This window comes from Anomaloglossus baeobatrachus, unplaced genomic scaffold (assembly GCF_048569485.1).
Source record: "Anomaloglossus baeobatrachus isolate aAnoBae1 unplaced genomic scaffold, aAnoBae1.hap1 Scaffold_523, whole genome shotgun sequence".
NCBI classification, from domain to species: domain Eukaryota; kingdom Metazoa; phylum Chordata; class Amphibia; order Anura; family Aromobatidae; genus Anomaloglossus; species Anomaloglossus baeobatrachus.
Genome location: NW_027444596.1, coordinates 61,786 through 84,018, shown reverse-complemented (window position 1 = coordinate 84,018; position 22,233 = coordinate 61,786). Strand labels below are relative to the sequence as shown.

Here is a 22,233-nt window from a genome sequence, read left to right as displayed (position 1 = left end):
GAGAACTGCAGCACGGGGACATAGCCGAGTTGGTCAGGTTGAGTGGTGATGAGTTTGCTATTTGGATGAATAAAGAAAGTCAAAAGTGTGAAAGATAAAAAACAAAAGGAGGAAGTGTGAAAAGTGAATGGGCCAAATTGAGGTGCATATGAAGACGTATGCTTTCTTCCAATTCATTAAATCGGGCTAATATGAATCAGGTGAATTGAGTTCTGCTTTTGGAAACTGGGTTAAGAAGGGGTGCACCGTTCCTGGAGGTACTGCAATACCAGGTCAATGCGTGGAGTGGACAGAGCAAGCTCTTTTTCCATCTCCCTGTTCTAAAAATCCATTTAATATATGGTCCCCAGATAGGGGACGTATCAGATATTAAACTGATAAGAACAGATACTACACTTGATCTTAGCCAAAAGGCCGAGAAGCGATAACCAGAATTGGTTTGGGCCTCGAGTGGCACCCTGGCCTATGCCGGACACATCTTAGGGAGAGAGAGCGAGAGGGAGACAAACCCACGCCTACACAAGACATTTTGTCACCCAAGCCAACCCTTGAAAAGGCTGCTTTGCAGAGCAAAAACAAGAAGAATGGTGCGTTTTGCAGCCGCCGCCCACTGCAATGAATCTGAATAACTCCTCCTTTAGGGCGCAAGCAACTCCCCTCCCCCTTGCAGTCTTTCCAATTCACGATACAAAAAGACGGACAGGACAGGTTGCCTGACTTTCCGTCACTGCCACCCTTTGCCATCCTTACCCGTAGAAAGCCCTTTCATCATCCCCAAACCCTAATCTTTTCCCTTTCCTTCCCAGCCCCCAAACCCTGCCCTCTGTACCTTTCTCACCACCCGCTTCCCTTCTCCTGTCATCCCCCTACCACCCGGGAAAAAAAGAGATTGCCCCCTCCTTCCACTAGCCCACCCTCCCACCCAAAGAACAACTTCTTCTGCGCAGCTTGTTTTCTAGGCAGCAGCGCTATTGTGATGTCATCGGGGGGCATTGTGACAAGCCGCCAGTGTTCCGTCTCTTCATGTTGTGCACAGTTCAAACGGAAAATACATCAACAGGCAGACTACAGAAAAGCTTACTATCAAAGGTTAGAGGGGGGCTTTCTCAGAGGGCTTTTTACAGTTTTTCTATTCCCAATTAGCCGTTTAAGTGTACTTATTGAAAGTAGTAATTCTTTCATAGGCCGCCCTTTCTTAGTATTTGACGTTCCTTATATTGCGGTATGAGGCTTCGCAGTAGGTTGCAAACATTCATCACCCATGACTGTCCCCAATTGAGCTCAGAAGCTCAATGTCTATCATGACCTCTCTTTTAGAATGTCCAAGAGCAAGCAAACTATTCCTCCAGGAGAGGGCGCCAACAGACTACTAAAGAGATCATCATTACTCAAAGAAAACCCCAAAAACCAATGCATGATAGGAATAAACAGGTAACTTTCTTTGGAGTGGAAGCGGAGAGATCGCACCAGATGCCAATTCTAGATCTTATCACACCTGTGGTCACTGCAGCAGCAGGTGAATCCACTTTGTCCAAAAGGGATCTATTCCATTCAATTGCAAATGATCTAGATAAGACAGAGAACTGCAGCACGGGGACATAGCCGAGTTGGTCAGGTTGAGTGGTGATGAGTTTGCTATTTGGATGAATAAAGAAAGTCAAAAGTGTGAAAGATAAAAAACAAAAGGAGGAAGTGTGAAAAGTGAATGGGCCAAATTGAGGTGCATATGAAGACGTATGCTTTCTTCCAATTCATTAAATCGGGCTAATATGAATCAGGTGAATTGAGTTCTGCTTTTGGAAACTGGGTTAAGAAGGGGTGCACCGTTCCTGGAGGTACTGCAATACCAGGTCAATGCGTGGAGTGGACAGAGCAAGCTCTTTTTCCATCTCCCTGTTCTAAAAATCCATTTAATATATGGTCCCCAGATAGGGGACGTATCAGATATTAAACTGATAAGAACAGATTTGATTTAATGAAGCTTTCCAAAGCACCGCAAAAATGCATGACCGAAGTCACACCAAAAACAGTGCAAAGGCTAGGATTCGTGTGGACCCCTCCGTGAGAAGAGGATCCCCAAAAATCAACCCCGTCCCTCCGAGCCAGAAGGCCACAGCGAGGGTCAGGGATCTTCGGTGCTCCCCCAAGCCGAAGCCTGGTTGAGCCTTGTTGTTGCTCCCAGCGTCCACCGAGGCATCTTACCCAAGTGGAGTAGGGAGCTACTAGTCGTTGGTTTCGCAGCCGAGACTGCCCGGACCGTCAACCGGTGTTGGTTTCTCAGCCCAAGGCTGACCGGACCTCCAACCGGGTGTTGGTTTCTCAGCCCAAGGCTGACCGGACCTCCAACCGGGTGTTGGTTTCTCAGCCAAAGCTGACCCGGAGCTCCAACCGGGTGTTGGTTTCTCAGCCCAAAGCTGACCGGACCTCCGACCGGGATTAAAAAAATTTCCCTTCTTAGCCAGAAGGCCAGGATAGGGCAATATGCTTGGAAAGTATGAATAGGCAAGGCGCGGCGTGCGACAGAGTCTGAGGCTTACCAGGGTCCCAACCTAGCAAGTTCAGACTCCCTCCAGGGTGTCCATTCCTGGGGCACATTGCACCATAACCCCCACACTTACTCAGTCTAATAGCCTCAATCCTGGTAGGGCCATGGTTTCCTCTAGATGGATATACTATCCTCCCAAAGTACTAACAAGTGCAACCTTCCAGTGTGCATTGCATCATTGTACTAAGGTGGCCGGAGCCTTAAACCACCTTTTCGAACGATACTACACTTGATCTTAGCCAAAAGAACAGATACTACACTTGATCTTAGCCAAAAGGCCGAGAAGCGATAACCAGAATTGGTTTGGGCCTCGAGTGGCACCCTGGCCTATGCCGGACACATCTTAGGGAGAGAGAGCGAGAGGGAGACAAACCCACGCCTACACAAGACATTTTGTCACCCAAGCCAACCCTTGAAAAGGCTGCTTTGCAGAGCAAAAACAAGAAGAATGGTGCGTTTTGCAGCCGCCGCCCACTGCAATGAATCTGAATAACTCCTCCTTTAGGGCGCAAGCAACTCCCCTCCCCCTTGCAGTCTTTCCAATTCACGATACAAAAAGACGGACAGGACAGGTTGCCTGACTTTCCGTCACTGCCACCCTTTGCCATCCTTACCCGTAGAAAGCCCTTTCATCATCCCCAAACCCTAATCTTTTCCCTTTCCTTCCCAGCCCCCAAACCCTGCCCTCTGTACCTTTCTCACCACCCGCTTCCCTTCTCCTGTCATCCCCCTACCACCCGGGAAAAAAAGAGATTGCCCCCTCCTTCCACTAGCCCACCCTCCCACCCAAAGAACAACTTCTTCTGCGCAGCTTGTTTTCTAGGCAGCAGCGCTATTGTGATGTCATCGGGGGGCATTGTGACAAGCCGCCAGTGTTCCGTCTCTTCATGTTGTGCACAGTTCAAACGGAAAATACATCAACAGGCAGACTACAGAAAAGCTTACTATCAAAGGTTAGAGGGGGGCTTTCTCAGAGGGCTTTTTACAGTTTTTCTATTCCCAATTAGCCGTTTAAGTGTACTTATTGAAAGTAGTAATTCTTTCATAGGCCGCCCTTTCTTAGTATTTGACGTTCCTTATATTGCGGTATGAGGCTTCGCAGTAGGTTGCAAACATTCATCACCCATGACTGTCCCCAATTGAGCTCAGAAGCTCAATGTCTATCATGACCTCTCTTTTAGAATGTCCAAGAGCAAGCAAACTATTCCTCCAGGAGAGGGCGCCAACAGACTACTAAAGAGATCATCATTACTCAAAGAAAACCCCAAAAACCAATGCATGATAGGAATAAACAGGTAACTTTCTTTGGAGTGGAAGCGGAGAGATCGCACCAGATGCCAATTCTAGATCTTATCACACCTGTGGTCACTGCAGCAGCAGGTGAATCCACTTTGTCCAAAAGGGATCTATTCCATTCAATTGCAAATGATCTAGATAAGACAGAGAACTGCAGCACGGGGACATAGCCGAGTTGGTCAGGTTGAGTGGTGATGAGTTTGCTATTTGGATGAATAAAGAAAGTCAAAAGTGTGAAAGATAAAAAACAAAAGGAGGAAGTGTGAAAAGTGAATGGGCCAAATTGAGGTGCATATGAAGACGTATGCTTTCTTCCAATTCATTAAATCGGGCTAATATGAATCAGGTGAATTGAGTTCTGCTTTTGGAAACTGGGTTAAGAAGGGGTGCACCGTTCCTGGAGGTACTGCAATACCAGGTCAATTCGTGGAGTGGACAGAGCAAGCTCTTTTTCCATCTCCCTGTTCTAAAAATCCATTTAATATATGGTCCCCAGATAGGGGACGTATCAGATATTAAACTGATAAGAACAGATACTACACTTGATCTTAGCCAAAAGGCCGAGAAGCGATAACCAGAATTGGTTTGGGCCTCGAGTGGCACCCTGGCCTATGCCGGACACATCTTAGGGAGAGAGAGCGAGAGGGAGACAAACCCACGCCTACACAAGACATTTTGTCACCCAAGCCAACCCTTGAAAAGGCTGCTTTGCAGAGCAAAAACAAGAAGAATGGTGCGTTTTGCAGCCGCCGCCCACTGCAATGAATCTGAATAACTCCTCCTTTAGGGCGCAAGCAACTCCCCTCCCCCTTGCAGTCTTTCCAATTCACGATACAAAAAGACAGACAGGACAGGTTGCCTGACTTTCCGTCACTGCCACCCTTTGCCATCCTTACCCGTAGAAAGCCCTTTCATCATCCCCAAACCCTAATCTTTTCCCTTTCCTTCCCAGCCCCCAAACCCTGCCCTCTGTACCTTTCTCACCACCCGCTTCCCTTCTCCTGTCATCCCCCTACCACCCGGGAAAAAAAGAGATTGCCCCCTCCTTCCACTAGCCCACCCTCCCACCCAAAGAACAACTTCTTCTGCGCAGCTTGTTTTCTAGGCAGCAGCGCTATTGTGATGTCATCGGGGGGCATTGTGACAAGCCGCCAGTGTTCCGTCTCTTCATGTTGTGCACAGTTCAAACGGAAAATACATCAACAGGCAGACTACAGAAAAGCTTACTATCAAAGGTTAGAGGGGGGCTTTCTCAGAGGGCTTTTTACAGTTTTTCTATTCCCAATTAGCCGTTTAAGTGTACTTATTGAAAGTAGTAATTCTTTCATAGGCCGCCCTTTCTTAGTATTTGACGTTCCTTATATTGCGGTATGAGGCTTCGCAGTAGGTTGCAAACATTCATCACCCATGACTGTCCCCAATTGAGCTCAGAAGCTCAATGTCTATCATGACCTCTCTTTTAGAATGTCCAAGAGCAAGCAAACTATTCCTCCAGGAGAGGGCGCCAACAGACTACTAAAGAGATCATCATTACTCAAAGAAAACCCCAAAAACCAATGCATGATAGGAATAAACAGGTAACTTTCTTTGGAGTGGAAGCGGAGAGATCGCACCAGATGCCAATTCTAGATCTTATCACACCTGTGGTCACTGCAGCAGCAGGTGAATCCACTTTGTCCAAAAGGGATCTATTCCATTCAATTGCAAATGATCTAGATAAGACAGAGAACTGCAGCACGGGGACATAGCCGAGTTGGTCAGGTTGAGTGGTGATGAGTTTGCTATTTGGATGAATAAAGAAAGTCAAAAGTGTGAAAGATAAAAAACAAAAGGAGGAAGTGTGAAAAGTGAATGGGCCAAATTGAGGTGCATATGAAGACGTATGCTTTCTTCCAATTCATTAAATCGGGCTAATATGAATCAGGTGAATTGAGTTCTGCTTTTGGAAACTGGGTTAAGAAGGGGTGCACCGTTCCTGGAGGTACTGCAATACCAGGTCAATGCGTGGAGTGGACAGAGCAAGCTCTTTTTCCATCTCCCTGTTCTAAAAATCCATTTAATATATGGTCCCCAGATAGGGGACGTATCAGATATTAAACTGATAAGAACAGATACTACACTTGATCTTAGCCAAAAGGCCGAGAAGCGATAACCAGAATTGGTTTGGGCCTCGAGTGGCACCCTGGCCTATGCCGGACACATCTTAGGGAGAGAGAGCGAGAGGGAGACAAACCCACGCCTACACAAGACATTTTGTCACCCAAGCCAACCCTTGAAAAGGCTGCTTTGCAGAGCAAAAACAAGAAGAATGGTGCGTTTTGCAGCCGCCGCCCACTGCAATGAATCTGAATAACTCCTCCTTTAGGGCGCAAGCAACTCCCCTCCCCCTTGCAGTCTTTCCAATTCACGATACAAAAAGACGGACAGGACAGGTTGCCTGACTTTCCGTCACTGCCACCCTTTGCCATCCTTACCCGTAGAAAGCCCTTTCATCATCCCCAAACCCTAATCTTTTCCCTTTCCTTCCCAGCCCCCAAACCCTGCCCTCTGTACCTTTCTCACCACCCGCTTCCCTTCTCCTGTCATCCCCCTACCACCCGGGAAAAAAAGAGATTGCCCCCTCCTTCCACTAGCCCACCCTCCCACCCAAAGAACAACTTCTTCTGCGCAGCTTGTTTTCTAGGCAGCAGCGCTATTGTGATGTCATCGGGGGGCATTGTGACAAGCCGCCAGTGTTCCGTCTCTTCATGTTGTGCACAGTTCAAACGGAAAATACATCAACAGGCAGACTACAGAAAAGCTTACTATCAAAGGTTAGAGGGGGGCTTTCTCAGAGGGCTTTTTACAGTTTTTCTATTCCCAATTAGCCGTTTAAGTGTACTTATTGAAAGTAGTAATTCTTTCATAGGCCGCCCTTTCTTAGTATTTGACGTTCCTTATATTGCGGTATGAGGCTTCGCAGTAGGTTGCAAACATTCATCACCCATGACTGTCCCCAATTGAGCTCAGAAGCTCAATGTCTATCATGACCTCTCTTTTAGAATGTCCAAGAGCAAGCAAACTATTCCTCCAGGAGAGGGCGCCAACAGACTACTAAAGAGATCATCATTACTCAAAGAAAACCCCAAAAACCAATGCATGATAGGAATAAACAGGTAACTTTCTTTGGAGTGGAAGCGGAGAGATCGCACCAGATGCCAATTCTAGATCTTATCACACCTGTGGTCACTGCAGCAGCAGGTGAATCCACTTTGTCCAAAAGGGATCTATTCCATTCAATTGCAAATGATCTAGATAAGACAGAGAACTGCAGCACGGGGACATAGCCGAGTTGGTCAGGTTGAGTGGTGATGAGTTTGCTATTTGGATGAATAAAGAAAGTCAAAAGTGTGAAAGATAAAAAACAAAAGGAGGAAGTGTGAAAAGTGAATGGGCCAAATTGAGGTGCATATGAAGACGTATGCTTTCTTCCAATTCATTAAATCGGGCTAATATGAATCAGGTGAATTGAGTTCTGCTTTTGGAAACTGGGTTAAGAAGGGGTGCACCGTTCCTGGAGGTACTGCAATACCAGGTCAATTCGTGGAGTGGACAGAGCAAGCTCTTTTTCCATCTCCCTGTTCTAAAAATCCATTTAATATATGGTCCCCAGATAGGGGACGTATCAGATATTAAACTGATAAGAACAGATACTACACTTGATCTTAGCCAAAAGGCCGAGAAGCGATAACCAGAATTGGTTTGGGCCTCGAGTGGCACCCTGGCCTATGCCGGACACATCTTAGGGAGAGAGAGCGAGAGGGAGACAAACCCACGCCTACACAAGACATTTTGTCACCCAAGCCAACCCTTGAAAAGGCTGCTTTGCAGAGCAAAAACAAGAAGAATGGTGCGTTTTGCAGCCGCCGCCCACTGCAATGAATCTGAATAACTCCTCCTTTAGGGCGCAAGCAACTCCCCTCCCCCTTGCAGTCTTTCCAATTCACGATACAAAAAGACAGACAGGACAGGTTGCCTGACTTTCCGTCACTGCCACCCTTTGCCATCCTTACCCGTAGAAAGCCCTTTCATCATCCCCAAACCCTAATCTTTTCCCTTTCCTTCCCAGCCCCCAAACCCTGCCCTCTGTACCTTTCTCACCACCCGCTTCCCTTCTCCTGTCATCCCCCTACCACCCGGGAAAAAAAGAGATTGCCCCCTCCTTCCACTAGCCCACCCTCCCACCCAAAGAACAACTTCTTCTGCGCAGCTTGTTTTCTAGGCAGCAGCGCTATTGTGATGTCATCGGGGGGCATTGTGACAAGCCGCCAGTGTTCCGTCTCTTCATGTTGTGCACAGTTCAAACGGAAAATACATCAACAGGCAGACTACAGAAAAGCTTACTATCAAAGGTTAGAGGGGGGCTTTCTCAGAGGGCTTTTTACAGTTTTTCTATTCCCAATTAGCCGTTTAAGTGTACTTATTGAAAGTAGTAATTCTTTCATAGGCCGCCCTTTCTTAGTATTTGACGTTCCTTATATTGCGGTATGAGGCTTCGCAGTAGGTTGCAAACATTCATCACCCATGACTGTCCCCAATTGAGCTCAGAAGCTCAATGTCTATCATGACCTCTCTTTTAGAATGTCCAAGAGCAAGCAAACTATTCCTCCAGGAGAGGGCGCCAACAGACTACTAAAGAGATCATCATTACTCAAAGAAAACCCCAAAAACCAATGCATGATAGGAATAAACAGGTAACTTTCTTTGGAGTGGAAGCGGAGAGATCGCACCAGATGCCAATTCTAGATCTTATCACACCTGTGGTCACTGCAGCAGCAGGTGAATCCACTTTGTCCAAAAGGGATCTATTCCATTCAATTGCAAATGATCTAGATAAGACAGAGAACTGCAGCACGGGGACATAGCCGAGTTGGTCAGGTTGAGTGGTGATGAGTTTGCTATTTGGATGAATAAAGAAAGTCAAAAGTGTGAAAGATAAAAAACAAAAGGAGGAAGTGTGAAAAGTGAATGGGCCAAATTGAGGTGCATATGAAGACGTATGCTTTCTTCCAATTCATTAAATCGGGCTAATATGAATCAGGTGAATTGAGTTCTGCTTTTGGAAACTGGGTTAAGAAGGGGTGCACCGTTCCTGGAGGTACTGCAATACCAGGTCAATGCGTGGAGTGGACAGAGCAAGCTCTTTTTCCATCTCCCTGTTCTAAAAATCCATTTAATATATGGTCCCCAGATAGGGGACGTATCAGATATTAAACTGATAAGAACAGATACTACACTTGATCTTAGCCAAAAGGCCGAGAAGCGATAACCAGAATTGGTTTGGGCCTCGAGTGGCACCCTGGCCTATGCCGGACACATCTTAGGGAGAGAGAGCGAGAGGGAGACAAACCCACGCCTACACAAGACATTTTGTCACCCAAGCCAACCCTTGAAAAGGCTGCTTTGCAGAGCAAAAACAAGAAGAATGGTGCGTTTTGCAGCCGCCGCCCACTGCAATGAATCTGAATAACTCCTCCTTTAGGGCGCAAGCAACTCCCCTCCCCCTTGCAGTCTTTCCAATTCACGATACAAAAAGACGGACAGGACAGGTTGCCTGACTTTCCGTCACTGCCACCCTTTGCCATCCTTACCCGTAGAAAGCCCTTTCATCATCCCCAAACCCTAATCTTTTCCCTTTCCTTCCCAGCCCCCAAACCCTGCCCTCTGTACCTTTCTCACCACCCGCTTCCCTTCTCCTGTCATCCCCCTACCACCCGGGAAAAAAAGAGATTGCCCCCTCCTTCCACTAGCCCACCCTCCCACCCAAAGAACAACTTCTTCTGCGCAGCTTGTTTTCTAGGCAGCAGCGCTATTGTGATGTCATCGGGGGGCATTGTGACAAGCCGCCAGTGTTCCGTCTCTTCATGTTGTGCACAGTTCAAACGGAAAATACATCAACAGGCAGACTACAGAAAAGCTTACTATCAAAGGTTAGAGGGGGGCTTTCTCAGAGGGCTTTTTACAGTTTTTCTATTCCCAATTAGCCGTTTAAGTGTACTTATTGAAAGTAGTAATTCTTTCATAGGCCGCCCTTTCTTAGTATTTGACGTTCCTTATATTGCGGTATGAGGCTTCGCAGTAGGTTGCAAACATTCATCACCCATGACTGTCCCCAATTGAGCTCAGAAGCTCAATGTCTATCATGACCTCTCTTTTAGAATGTCCAAGAGCAAGCAAACTATTCCTCCAGGAGAGGGCGCCAACAGACTACTAAAGAGATCATCATTACTCAAAGAAAACCCCAAAAACCAATGCATGATAGGAATAAACAGGTAACTTTCTTTGGAGTGGAAGCGGAGAGATCGCACCAGATGCCAATTCTAGATCTTATCACACCTGTGGTCACTGCAGCAGCAGGTGAATCCACTTTGTCCAAAAGGGATCTATTCCATTCAATTGCAAATGATCTAGATAAGACAGAGAACTGCAGCACGGGGACATAGCCGAGTTGGTCAGGTTGAGTGGTGATGAGTTTGCTATTTGGATGAATAAAGAAAGTCAAAAGTGTGAAAGATAAAAAACAAAAGGAGGAAGTGTGAAAAGTGAATGGGCCAAATTGAGGTGCATATGAAGACGTATGCTTTCTTCCAATTCATTAAATCGGGCTAATATGAATCAGGTGAATTGAGTTCTGCTTTTGGAAACTGGGTTAAGAAGGGGTGCACCGTTCCTGGAGGTACTGCAATACCAGGTCAATGCGTGGAGTGGACAGAGCAAGCTCTTTTTCCATCTCCCTGTTCTAAAAATCCATTTAATATATGGTCCCCAGATAGGGGACGTATCAGATATTAAACTGATAAGAACAGATACTACACTTGATCTTAGCCAAAAGGCCGAGAAGCGATAACCAGAATTGGTTTGGGCCTCGAGTGGCACCCTGGCCTATGCCGGACACATCTTAGGGAGAGAGAGCGAGAGGGAGACAAACCCACGCCTACACAAGACATTTTGTCACCCAAGCCAACCCTTGAAAAGGCTGCTTTGCAGAGCAAAAACAAGAAGAATGGTGCGTTTTGCAGCCGCCGCCCACTGCAATGAATCTGAATAACTCCTCCTTTAGGGCGCAAGCAACTCCCCTCCCCCTTGCAGTCTTTCCAATTCACGATACAAAAAGACGGACAGGACAGGTTGCCTGACTTTCCGTCACTGCCACCCTTTGCCATCCTTACCCGTAGAAAGCCCTTTCATCATCCCCAAACCCTAATCTTTTCCCTTTCCTTCCCAGCCCCCAAACCCTGACCTCTGTACCTTTCTCACCACCCGCTTCCCTTCTCCTGTCATCCCCCTACCACCCGGGAAAAAAAGAGATTGCCCCCTCCTTCCACTAGCCCACCCTCCCACCCAAAGAACAACTTCTTCTGCGCAGCTTGTTTTCTAGGCAGCAGCGCTATTGTGATGTCATCGGGGGGCATTGTGACAAGCCGCCAGTGTTCCGTCTCTTCATGTTGTGCACAGTTCAAACGGAAAATACATCAACAGGCAGACTACAGAAAAGCTTACTATCAAAGGTTAGAGGGGGGCTTTCTCAGAGGGCTTTTTACAGTTTTTCTATTCCCAATTAGCCGTTTAAGTGTACTTATTGAAAGTAGTAATTCTTTCATAGGCCGCCCTTTCTTAGTATTTGACGTTCCTTATATTGCGGTATGAGGCTTCGCAGTAGGTTGCAAACATTCATCACCCATGACTGTCCCCAATTGAGCTCAGAAGCTCAATGTCTATCATGACCTCTCTTTTAGAATGTCCAAGAGCAAGCAAACTATTCCTCCAGGAGAGGGCGCCAACAGACTACTAAAGAGATCATCATTACTCAAAGAAAACCCCAAAAACCAATGCATGATAGGAATAAACAGGTAACTTTCTTTGGAGTGGAAGCGGAGAGATCGCACCAGATGCCAATTCTAGATCTTATCACACCTGTGGTCACTGCAGCAGCAGGTGAATCCACTTTGTCCAAAAGGGATCTATTCCATTCAATTGCAAATGATCTAGATAAGACAGAGAACTGCAGCACGGGGACATAGCCGAGTTGGTCAGGTTGAGTGGTGATGAGTTTGCTATTTGGATGAATAAAGAAAGTCAAAAGTGTGAAAGATAAAAAACAAAAGGAGGAAGTGTGAAAAGTGAATGGGCCAAATTGAGGTGCATATGAAGACGTATGCTTTCTTCCAATTCATTAAATCGGGCTAATATGAATCAGGTGAATTGAGTTCTGCTTTTGGAAACTGGGTTAAGAAGGGGTGCACCGTTCCTGGAGGTACTGCAATACCAGGTCAATGCGTGGAGTGGACAGAGCAAGCTCTTTTTCCATCTCCCTGTTCTAAAAATCCATTTAATATATGGTCCCCAGATAGGGGACGTATCAGATATTAAACTGATAAGAACAGATACTACACTTGATCTTTGCCAAAAGGCCGAGAAGCGATAACCAGAATTGGTTTGGGCCTCGAGTGGCACCCTGGCCTATGCCGGACACATCTTAGGGAGAGAGAGCGAGAGGGAGACAAACCCACGCCTACACAAGACATTTTGTCACCCAAGCCAACCCTTGAAAAGGCTGCTTTGCAGAGCAAAAACAAGAAGAATGGTGCGTTTTGCAGCCGCCGCCCACTGCAATGAATCTGAATAACTCCTCCTTTAGGGCGCAAGCAACTCCCCTCCCCCTTGCAGTCTTTCCAATTCACGATACAAAAAGACGGACAGGACAGGTTGCCTGACTTTCCGTCACTGCCACCCTTTGCCATCCTTACCCGTAGAAAGCCCTTTCATCATCCCCAAACCCTAATCTTTTCCCTTTCCTTCCCAGCCCCCAAACCCTGCCCTCTGTACCTTTCTCACCACCCGCTTCCCTTCTCCTGTCATCCCCCTACCACCCGGGAAAAAAAGAGATTGCCCCCTCCTTCCACTAGCCCACCCTCCCACCCAAAGAACAACTTCTTCTGCGCAGCTTGTTTTCTAGGCAGCAGCGCTATTGTGATGTCATCGGGGGGCATTGTGACAAGCCGCCAGTGTTCCGTCTCTTCATGTTGTGCACAGTTCAAACGGAAAATACATCAACAGGCAGACTACAGAAAAGCTTACTATCAAAGGTTAGAGGGGGGCTTTCTCAGAGGGCTTTTTACAGTTTTTCTATTCCCAATTAGCCGTTTAAGTGTACTTATTGAAAGTAGTAATTCTTTCATAGGCCGCCCTTTCTTAGTATTTGACGTTCCTTATATTGCGGTATGAGGCTTCGCAGTAGGTTGCAAACATTCATCACCCATGACTGTCCCCAATTGAGCTCAGAAGCTCAATGTCTATCATGACCTCTCTTTTAGAATGTCCAAGAGCAAGCAAACTATTCCTCCAGGAGAGGGCGCCAACAGACTACTAAAGAGATCATCATTACTCAAAGAAAACCCCAAAAACCAATGCATGATAGGAATAAACAGGTAACTTTCTTTGGAGTGGAAGCGGAGAGATCGCACCAGATGCCAATTCTAGATCTTATCACACCTGTGGTCACTGCAGCAGCAGGTGAATCCACTTTGTCCAAAAGGGATCTATTCCATTCAATTGCAAATGATCTAGATAAGACAGAGAACTGCAGCACGGGGACATAGCCGAGTTGGTCAGGTTGAGTGGTGATGAGTTTGCTATTTGGATGAATAAAGAAAGTCAAAAGTGTGAAAGATAAAAAACAAAAGGAGGAAGTGTGAAAAGTGAATGGGCCAAATTGAGGTGCATATGAAGACGTATGCTTTCTTCCAATTCATTAAATCGGGCTAATATGAATCAGGTGAATTGAGTTCTGCTTTTGGAAACTGGGTTAAGAAGGGGTGCACCGTTCCTGGAGGTACTGCAATACCAGGTCAATGCGTGGAGTGGACAGAGCAAGCTCTTTTTCCATCTCCCTGTTCTAAAAATCCATTTAATATATGGTCCCCAGATAGGGGACGTATCAGATATTAAACTGCTAAGAACAGATTTTGATTTAATGAAGCTTTCCAAAGCACCGCAAAAAATGCATGACCGAAGTCACACCAAAAACAGTGCAAAGGCTAGGATTCGTGTGGACCCCTCCGTGAGGAGAGGGTCCCCAAAAATCAACCCCGTCCCTCCGAGCCAGAAGGCCACAGCAAGGGTCAGGGATCTTCGGTGCTCCCCCAAGCCGAAGCCTGGTTGAGCCTTGTCGTTGCTCCCAGCGTCCACCCAGGCATCTTACCCAAGTGGAGTAGAGAGCTACTAGTTGTTGGTTTCGCAGCCGAAACTGCCCGGACCGTCAACCGGTGTTGGTTTCTCAGCTGAAGCTGACCCGGACCTCCAACCGGGTGTTGGTTTCTCAGCCGAAGCTGACCCAGACCTCCAACCGGGTGTTGGTTTCTCAGCCGAAGCTGACCCGGACCTCCAAACGGGTGTTGGTTTCTCAGCCCAAAGCTGAACGGACCTCCGACCATGATTATAAAAATTTCCCTTCCTAGCCAGAAGGCCGGGATAGAGCAATATGCTCAGAAAGTATGAAAGGGCAAGGTACGGTGTGCTACAGAGCCCAAGGCTCGCCGGGGTCCCAAGCCAGCAAGCTCAGACTCACTCCAGGGTCGTCAGTCCTGGGGCACATTGCACCATAGCCCCCACACTTACTCAGTCTAATAGCCTCGATCCTGGTAGGGCCATGTTTTCCTCTAGATGAATATACTATACATCAAGAGTACTAGCAAGCGCAACCTTCCAGTGTGCATTGCATCTGCCGAGCCTCACAGATACTACACTTGATCTTAGCCAAAAGGCCGAGAAGCGATAACCAGAATTGGTTTGGGCCTCGAGTGGCACCCTGGCCTATGCCGGACACATCTTAGGGAGAGAGAGCGAGAGGGAGACAAACCCACGCCTACACAAGACATTTTGTCACCCAAGCCAACCCTTGAAAAGGCTGCTTTGCAGAGCAAAAACAAGAAGAATGGTGCGTTTTGCAGCCGCCGCCCACTGCAATGAATCTGAATAACTCCTCCTTTAGGGCGCAAGCAACTCCCCTCCCCCTTGCAGTCTTTCCAATTCACGATACAAAAAGACGGACAGGACAGGTTGCCTGACTTTCCGTCACTGCCACCCTTTGCCATCCTTACCCGTAGAAAGCCCTTTCATCATCCCCAAACCCTAATCTTTTCCCTTTCCTTCCCAGCCCCCAAACCCTGCCCTCTGTACCTTTCTCACCACCCGCTTCCCTTCTCCTGTCATCCCCCTACCACCCGGGAAAAAAAGAGATTGCCCCCTCCTTCCACTAGCCCACCCTCCCACCCAAAGAACAACTTCTTCTGCGCAGCTTGTTTTCTAGGCAGCAGCGCTATTGTGATGTCATCGGGGGGCATTGTGACAAGCCGCCAGTGTTCCGTCTCTTCATGTTGTGCACAGTTCAAACGGAAAATACATCAACAGGCAGACTACAGAAAAGCTTACTATCAAAGGTTAGAGGGGGGCTTTCTCAGAGGGCTTTTTACAGTTTTTCTATTCCCAATTAGCCGTTTAAGTGTACTTATTGAAAGTAGTAATTCTTTCATAGGCCGCCCTTTCTTAGTATTTGACGTTCCTTATATTGCGGTATGAGGCTTCGCAGTAGGTTGCAAACATTCATCACCCATGACTGTCCCCAATTGAGCTCAGAAGCTCAATGTCTATCATGACCTCTCTTTTAGAATGTCCAAGAGCAAGCAAACTATTCCTCCAGGAGAGGGCGCCAACAGACTACTAAAGAGATCATCATTACTCAAAGAAAACCCCAAAAACCAATGCATGATAGGAATAAACAGGTAACTTTCTTTGGAGTGGAAGCGGAGAGATCGCACCAGATGCCAATTCTAGATCTTATCACACCTGTGGTCACTGCAGCAGCAGGTGAATCCACTTTGTCCAAAAGGGATCTATTCCATTCAATTGCAAATGATCTAGATAAGACAGAGAACTGCAGCACGGGGACATAGCCGAGTTGGTCAGGTTGAGTGGTGATGAGTTTGCTATTTGGATGAATAAAGAAAGTCAAAAGTGTGAAAGATAAAAAACAAAAGGAGGAAGTGTGAAAAGTGAATGGGCCAAATTGAGGTGCATATGAAGACGTATGCTTTCTTCCAATTCATTAAATCGGGCTAATATGAATCAGGTGAATTGAGTTCTGCTTTTGGAAACTGGGTTAAGAAGGGGTGCACCGTTCCTGGAGGTACTGCAATACCAGGTCAATGCGTGGAGTGGACAGAGCAAGCTCTTTTTCCATCTCCCTGTTCTAAAAATCCATTTAATATATGGTCCCCAGATAGGGGACGTATCAGATATTAAACTGATAAGAACAGATACTACACTTGATCTTAGCCAAAAGGCCGAGAAGCGATAACCAGAATTGGTTTGGGCCTCGAGTGGCACCCTGGCCTATGCCGGACACATCTTAGGGAGAGAGAGCGAGAGGGAGACAAACCCACGCCTACACAAGACATTTTGTCACCCAAGCCAACCCTTGAAAAGGCTGCTTTGCAGAGCAAAAACAAGAAGAATGGTGCGTTTTGCAGCCGCCGCCCACTGCAATGAATCTGAATAACTCCTCCTTTAGGGCGCAAGCAACTCCCCTCCCCCTTGCAGTCTTTCCAATTCACGATACAAAAAGACGGACAGGACAGGTTGCCTGACTTTCCGTCACTGCCACCCTTTGCCATCCTTACCCGTAGAAAGCCCTTTCATCATCCCCAAACCCTAATCTTTTCCCTTTCCTTCCCAGCCCCCAAACCCTGCCCTCTGTACCTTTCTCACCACCCGCTTCCCTTCTCCTGTCATCCCCCTACCACCCGGGAAAAAAAGAGATTGCCCCCTCCTTCCACTAGCCCACCCTCCCACCCAAAGAACAACTTCTTCTGCGCAGCTTGTTTTCTAGGCAGCAGCGCTATTGTGATGTCATCGGGGGGCATTGTGACAAGCCGCCAGTGTTCCGTCTCTTCATGTTGTGCACAGTTCAAACGGAAAATACATCAACAGGCAGACTACAGAAAAGCTTACTATCAAAGGTTAGAGGGGGGCTTTCTCAGAGGGCTTTTTACAGTTTTTCTATTCCCAATTAGCCGTTTAAGTGTACTTATTGAAAGTAGTAATTCTTTCATAGGCCGCCCTTTCTTAGTATTTGACGTTCCTTATATTGCGGTATGAGGCTTCGCAGTAGGTTGCAAACATTCATCACCCATGACTGTCCCCAATTGAGCTCAGAAGCTCAATGTCTATCATGACCTCTCTTTTAGAATGTCCAAGAGCAAGCAAACTATTCCTCCAGGAGAGGGCGCCAACAGACTACTAAAGAGATCATCATTACTCAAAGAAAACCCCAAAAACCAATGCATGATAGGAATAAACAGGTAACTTTCTTTGGAGTGGAAGCGGAGAGATCGCACCAGATGCCAATTCTAGATCTTATCACACCTGTGGTCACTGCAGCAGCAGGTGAATCCACTTTGTCCAAAAGGGATCTATTCCATTCAATTGCAAATGATCTAGATAAGACAGAGAACTGCAGCACGGGGACATAGCCGAGTTGGTCAGGTTGAGTGGTGATGAGTTTGCTATTTGGATGAATAAAGAAAGTCAAAAGTGTGAAAGATAAAAAACAAAAGGAGGAAGTGTGAAAAGTGAATGGGCCAAATTGAGGTGCATATGAAGACGTATGCTTTCTTCCAATTCATTAAATCGGGCTAATATGAATCAGGTGAATTGAGTTCTGCTTTTGGAAACTGGGTTAAGAAGGGGTGCACCGTTCCTGGAGGTACTGCAATACCAGGTCAATGCGTGGAGTGGACAGAGCAAGCTCTTTTTCCATCTCCCTGTTCTAAAAATCCATTTAATATATGGTCCCCAGATAGGGGACGTATCAGATATTAAACTGATAAGAACAGATACTACACTTGATCTTAGCCAAAAGGCCGAGAAGCGATAACCAGAATTGGTTTGGGCCTCGAGTGGCACCCTGGCCTATGCCGGACACATCTTAGGGAGAGAGAGCGAGAGGGAGACAAACCCACGCCTACACAAGACATTTTGTCACCCAAGCCAACCCTTGAAAAGGCTGCTTTGCAGAGCAAAAACAAGAAGAATGGTGCGTTTTGCAGCCGCCGCCCACTGCAATGAATCTGAATAACTCCTCCTTTAGGGCGCAAGCAACTCCCCTCCCCCTTGCAGTCTTTCCAATTCACGATACAAAAAGACGGACAGGACAGGTTGCCTGACTTTCCGTCACTGCCACCCTTTGCCATCCTTACCCGTAGAAAGCGCTTTCATCATCCCCAAACCCTAATCTTTTCCCTTTCCTTCCCAGCCCCCAAACCCTGCCCTCTGTACCTTTCTCACCACCCGCTTCCCTTCTCCTGTCATCCCCCTACCACCCGGGAAAAAAAGAGATTGCCCCCTCCTTCCACTAGCCCACCCTCCCACCCAAAGAACAACTTCTTCTGCGCAGCTTGTTTTCTAGGCAGCAGCGCTATTGTGATGTCATCGGGGGGCATTGTGACAAGCCGCCAGTGTTCCGTCTCTTCATGTTGTGCACAGTTCAAACGGAAAATACATCAACAGGCAGACTACAGAAAAGCTTACTATCAAAGGTTAGAGGGGGGCTTTCTCAGAGGGCTTTTTACAGTTTTTCTATTCCCAATTAGCCGTTTAAGTGTACTTATTGAAAGTAGTAATTCTTTCATAGGCCGCCCTTTCTTAGTATTTGACGTTCCTTATATTGCGGTATGAGGCTTCGCAGTAGGTTGCAAACATTCATCACCCATGACTGTCCCCAATTGAGCTCAGAAGCTCAATGTCTATCATGACCTCTCTTTTAGAATGTCCAAGAGCAAGCAAACTATTCCTCCAGGAGAGGGCGCCAACAGACTACTAAAGAGATCATCATTACTCAAAGAAAACCCCAAAAACCAATGCATGATAGGAATAAACAGGTAACTTTCTTTGGAGTGGAAGCGGAGAGATCGCACCAGATGCCAATTCTAGATCTTATCACACCTGTGGTCACTGCAGCAGCAGGTGAATCCACTTTGTCCAAAAGGGATCTATTCCATTCAATTGCAAATGATCTAGATAAGACAGAGAACTGCAGCACGGGGACATAGCCGAGTTGGTCAGGTTGAGTGGTGATGAGTTTGCTATTTGGATGAATAAAGAAAGTCAAAAGTGTGAAAGATAAAAAACAAAAGGAGGAAGTGTGAAAAGTGAATGGGCCAAATTGAGGTGCATATGAAGACGTATGCTTTCTTCCAATTCATTAAATCGGGCTAATATGAATCAGGTGAATTGAGTTCTGCTTTTGGAAACTGGGTTAAGAAGGGGTGCACCGTTCCTGGAGGTACTGCAATACCAGGTCAATGCGTGGAGTGGACAGAGCAAGCTCTTTTTCCATCTCCCTGTTCTAAAAATCCATTTAATATATGGTCCCCAGATAGGGGACGTATCAGATATTAAACTGATAAGAACAGATACTACACTTGATCTTAGCCAAAAGGCCGAGAAGCGATAACCAGAATTGGTTTGGGCCTCGAGTGGCACCCTGGCCTATGCCGGACACATCTTAGGGAGAGAGAGCGAGAGGGAGACAAACCCACGCCTACACAAGACATTTTGTCACCCAAGCCAACCCTTGAAAAGGCTGCTTTGCAGAGCAAAAACAAGAAGAATGGTGCGTTTTGCAGCCGCCGCCCACTGCAATGAATCTGAATAACTCCTCCTTTAGGGCGCAAGCAACTCCCCTCCCCCTTGCAGTCTTTCCAATTCACGATACAAAAAGACGGACAGGACAGGTTGCCTGACTTTCCGTCACTGCCACCCTTTGCCATCCTTACCCGTAGAAAGCCCTTTCATCATCCCCAAACCCTAATCTTTTCCCTTTCCTTCCCAGCCCCCAAACCCTGCCCTCTGTACCTTTCTCACCACCCGCTTCCCTTCTCCTGTCATCCCCCTACCACCCGGGAAAAAAAGAGATTGCCCCCTCCTTCCACTAGCCCACCCTCCCACCCAAAGAACAACTTCTTCTGCGCAGCTTGTTTTCTAGGCAGCAGCGCTATTGTGATGTCATCGGGGGGCATTGTGACAAGCCGCCAGTGTTCCGTCTCTTCATGTTGTGCACAGTTCAAACGGAAAATACATCAACAGGCAGACTACAGAAAAGCTTACTATCAAAGGTTAGAGGGGGGCTTTCTCAGAGGGCTTTTTACAGTTTTTCTATTCCCAATTAGCCGTTTAAGTGTACTTATTGAAAGTAGTAATTCTTTCATAGGCCGCCCTTTCTTAGTATTTGACGTTCCTTATATTGCGGTATGAGGCTTCGCAGTAGGTTGCAAACATTCATCACCCATGACTGTCCCCAATTGAGCTCAGAAGCTCAATGTCTATCATGACCTCTCTTTTAGAATGTCCAAGAGCAAGCAAACTATTCCTCCAGGAGAGGGCGCCAACAGACTACTAAAGAGATCATCATTACTCAAAGAAAACCCCAAAAACCAATGCATGATAGGAATAAACAGGTAACTTTCTTTGGAGTGGAAGCGGAGAGATCGCACCAGATGCCAATTCTAGATCTTATCACACCTGTGGTCACTGCAGCAGCAGGTGAATCCACTTTGTCCAAAAGGGATCTATTCCATTCAATTGCAAATGATCTAGATAAGACAGAGAACTGCAGCACGGGGACATAGCCGAGTTGGTCAGGTTGAGTGGTGATGAGTTTGCTATTTGGATGAATAAAGAAAGTCAAAAGTGTGAAAGATAAAAAACAAAAGGAGGAAGTGTGAAAAGTGAATGGGCCAAATTGAGGTGCATATGAAGACGTATGCTTTCTTCCAATTCATTAAATCGGGCTAATATGAATCAGGTGAATTGAGTTCTGCTTTTGGAAACTGGGTTAAGAAGGGGTGCACCGTTCCTGGAGGTACTGCAATACCAGGTCAATGCGTGGAGTGGACAGAGCAAGCTCTTTTTCCATCTCCCTGTTCTAAAAATCCATTTAATATATGGTCCCCAGATAGGGGACGTATCAGATATTAAACTGATAAGAACAGATACTACACTTGATCTTAGCCAAAAGGCCGAGAAGCGATAACCAGAATTGGTTTGGGCCTCGAGTGGCACCCTGGCCTATGCCGGACACATCTTAGGGAGAGAGAGCGAGAGGGAGACAAACCCACGCCTACACAAGACATTTTGTCACCCAAGCCAACCCTTGAAAAGGCTGCTTTGCAGAGCAAAAACAAGAAGAATGGTGCGTTTTGCAGCCGCCGCCCACTGCAATGAATCTGAATAACTCCTCCTTTAGGGCGCAAGCAACTCCCCTCCCCCTTGCAGTCTTTCCAATTCACGATACAAAAAGACGGACAGGACAGGTTGCCTGACTTTCCGTCACTGCCACCCTTTGCCATCTTTACCCGTAGAAAGCCCTTTCATCATCCCCAAACCCTAATCTTTTCCCTTTCCTTCCCAGCCCCCAAACCCTGCCCTCTGTACCTTTCTCACCACCCGCTTCCCTTCTCCTGTCATCCCCCTACCACCCGGGAAAAAAAGAGATTGCCCCCTCCTTCCACTAGCCCACCCTCCCACCCAAAGAACAACTTCTTCTGCGCAGCTTGTTTTCTAGGCAGCAGCGCTATTGTGATGTCATCGGGGGGCATTGTGACAAGCCGCCAGTGTTCCGTCTCTTCATGTTGTGCACAGTTCAAACGGAAAATACATCAACAGGCAGACTACAGAAAAGCTTACTATCAAAGGTTAGAGGGGGGCTTTCTCAGAGGGCTTTTTACAGTTTTTCTATTCCCAATTAGCCGTTTAAGTGTACTTATTGAAAGTAGTAATTCTTTCATAGGCCGCCCTTTCTTAGTATTTGACGTTCCTTATATTGCGGTATGAGGCTTCGCAGTAGGTTGCAAACATTCATCACCCATGACTGTCCCCAATTGAGCTCAGAAGCTCAATGTCTATCATGACCTCTCTTTTAGAATGTCCAAGAGCAAGCAAACTATTCCTCCAGGAGAGGGCGCCAACAGACTACTAAAGAGATCATCATTACTCAAAGAAAACCCCAAAAACCAATGCATGATAGGAATAAACAGGTAACTTTCTTTGGAGTGGAAGCGGAGAGATCGCACCAGATGCCAATTCTAGATCTTATCACACCTGTGGTCACTGCAGCAGCAGGTGAATCCACTTTGTCCAAAAGGGATCTATTCCATTCAATTGCAAATGATCTAGATAAGACAGAGAACTGCAGCACGGGGACATAGCCGAGTTGGTCAGGTTGAGTGGTGATGAGTTTGCTATTTGGATGAATAAAGAAAGTCAAAAGTGTGAAAGATAAAAAACAAAAGGAGGAA

The 22,233-nt window shown here is 46.8% G+C and overlaps 13 non-coding genes and 2 pseudogenes across 13 annotated transcripts; all 15 read right to left on the bottom strand.

The window, feature by feature from the left end:
• Window positions 1-235: 235 nt before the first annotated feature.
• On the bottom strand, window positions 236-426 carry LOC142282938 (U2 spliceosomal RNA). The gene has a single exon (XR_012744717.1). It is a non-coding gene; the product is annotated as a U2 spliceosomal RNA (small nuclear RNA).
• A 1,387-nt stretch (window positions 427-1,813) lies between these two features.
• On the bottom strand, window positions 1,814-2,007 carry LOC142282899 (U2 spliceosomal RNA). Its single transcript, XR_012744688.1, has one exon. It is a non-coding gene; the product is annotated as a U2 spliceosomal RNA (small nuclear RNA).
• A 676-nt stretch (window positions 2,008-2,683) lies between these two features.
• LOC142282903 (U2 spliceosomal RNA) lies at window positions 2,684-2,835 on the bottom strand (annotated as a pseudogene).
• A 1,387-nt stretch (window positions 2,836-4,222) lies between these two features.
• LOC142282886 (U2 spliceosomal RNA) lies at window positions 4,223-4,413 on the bottom strand. The gene has a single exon (XR_012744677.1). It is a non-coding gene; the product is annotated as a U2 spliceosomal RNA (small nuclear RNA).
• Window positions 4,414-5,800: 1,387 nt separating this feature from the next.
• Window positions 5,801-5,991, bottom strand: LOC142282936 (U2 spliceosomal RNA). The gene has a single exon (XR_012744715.1). It is a non-coding gene; the product is annotated as a U2 spliceosomal RNA (small nuclear RNA).
• Window positions 5,992-7,378: 1,387 nt separating this feature from the next.
• Window positions 7,379-7,569, bottom strand: LOC142282885 (U2 spliceosomal RNA). The gene has a single exon (XR_012744676.1). It is a non-coding gene; the product is annotated as a U2 spliceosomal RNA (small nuclear RNA).
• A 1,387-nt stretch (window positions 7,570-8,956) lies between these two features.
• Window positions 8,957-9,147, bottom strand: LOC142282935 (U2 spliceosomal RNA). The gene has a single exon (XR_012744714.1). It is a non-coding gene; the product is annotated as a U2 spliceosomal RNA (small nuclear RNA).
• Window positions 9,148-10,534: 1,387 nt separating this feature from the next.
• LOC142282934 (U2 spliceosomal RNA) lies at window positions 10,535-10,725 on the bottom strand. The gene has a single exon (XR_012744713.1). It is a non-coding gene; the product is annotated as a U2 spliceosomal RNA (small nuclear RNA).
• A 1,387-nt stretch (window positions 10,726-12,112) lies between these two features.
• LOC142282888 (U2 spliceosomal RNA) lies at window positions 12,113-12,303 on the bottom strand. The gene has a single exon (XR_012744679.1). It is a non-coding gene; the product is annotated as a U2 spliceosomal RNA (small nuclear RNA).
• A 1,387-nt stretch (window positions 12,304-13,690) lies between these two features.
• On the bottom strand, window positions 13,691-13,886 carry LOC142282901 (U2 spliceosomal RNA). Its single transcript, XR_012744690.1, has one exon. It is a non-coding gene; the product is annotated as a U2 spliceosomal RNA (small nuclear RNA).
• Window positions 13,887-14,528: 642 nt separating this feature from the next.
• LOC142282905 (U2 spliceosomal RNA) lies at window positions 14,529-14,655 on the bottom strand (annotated as a pseudogene).
• Window positions 14,656-16,042: 1,387 nt separating this feature from the next.
• On the bottom strand, window positions 16,043-16,233 carry LOC142282933 (U2 spliceosomal RNA). Its single transcript, XR_012744712.1, has one exon. It is a non-coding gene; the product is annotated as a U2 spliceosomal RNA (small nuclear RNA).
• A 1,387-nt stretch (window positions 16,234-17,620) lies between these two features.
• On the bottom strand, window positions 17,621-17,811 carry LOC142282931 (U2 spliceosomal RNA). The gene has a single exon (XR_012744711.1). It is a non-coding gene; the product is annotated as a U2 spliceosomal RNA (small nuclear RNA).
• Window positions 17,812-19,198: 1,387 nt separating this feature from the next.
• Window positions 19,199-19,389, bottom strand: LOC142282930 (U2 spliceosomal RNA). Its single transcript, XR_012744710.1, has one exon. It is a non-coding gene; the product is annotated as a U2 spliceosomal RNA (small nuclear RNA).
• A 1,387-nt stretch (window positions 19,390-20,776) lies between these two features.
• LOC142282929 (U2 spliceosomal RNA) lies at window positions 20,777-20,967 on the bottom strand. Its single transcript, XR_012744709.1, has one exon. It is a non-coding gene; the product is annotated as a U2 spliceosomal RNA (small nuclear RNA).
• Between the last annotated feature and the right edge of the window lie 1,266 nt (window positions 20,968-22,233).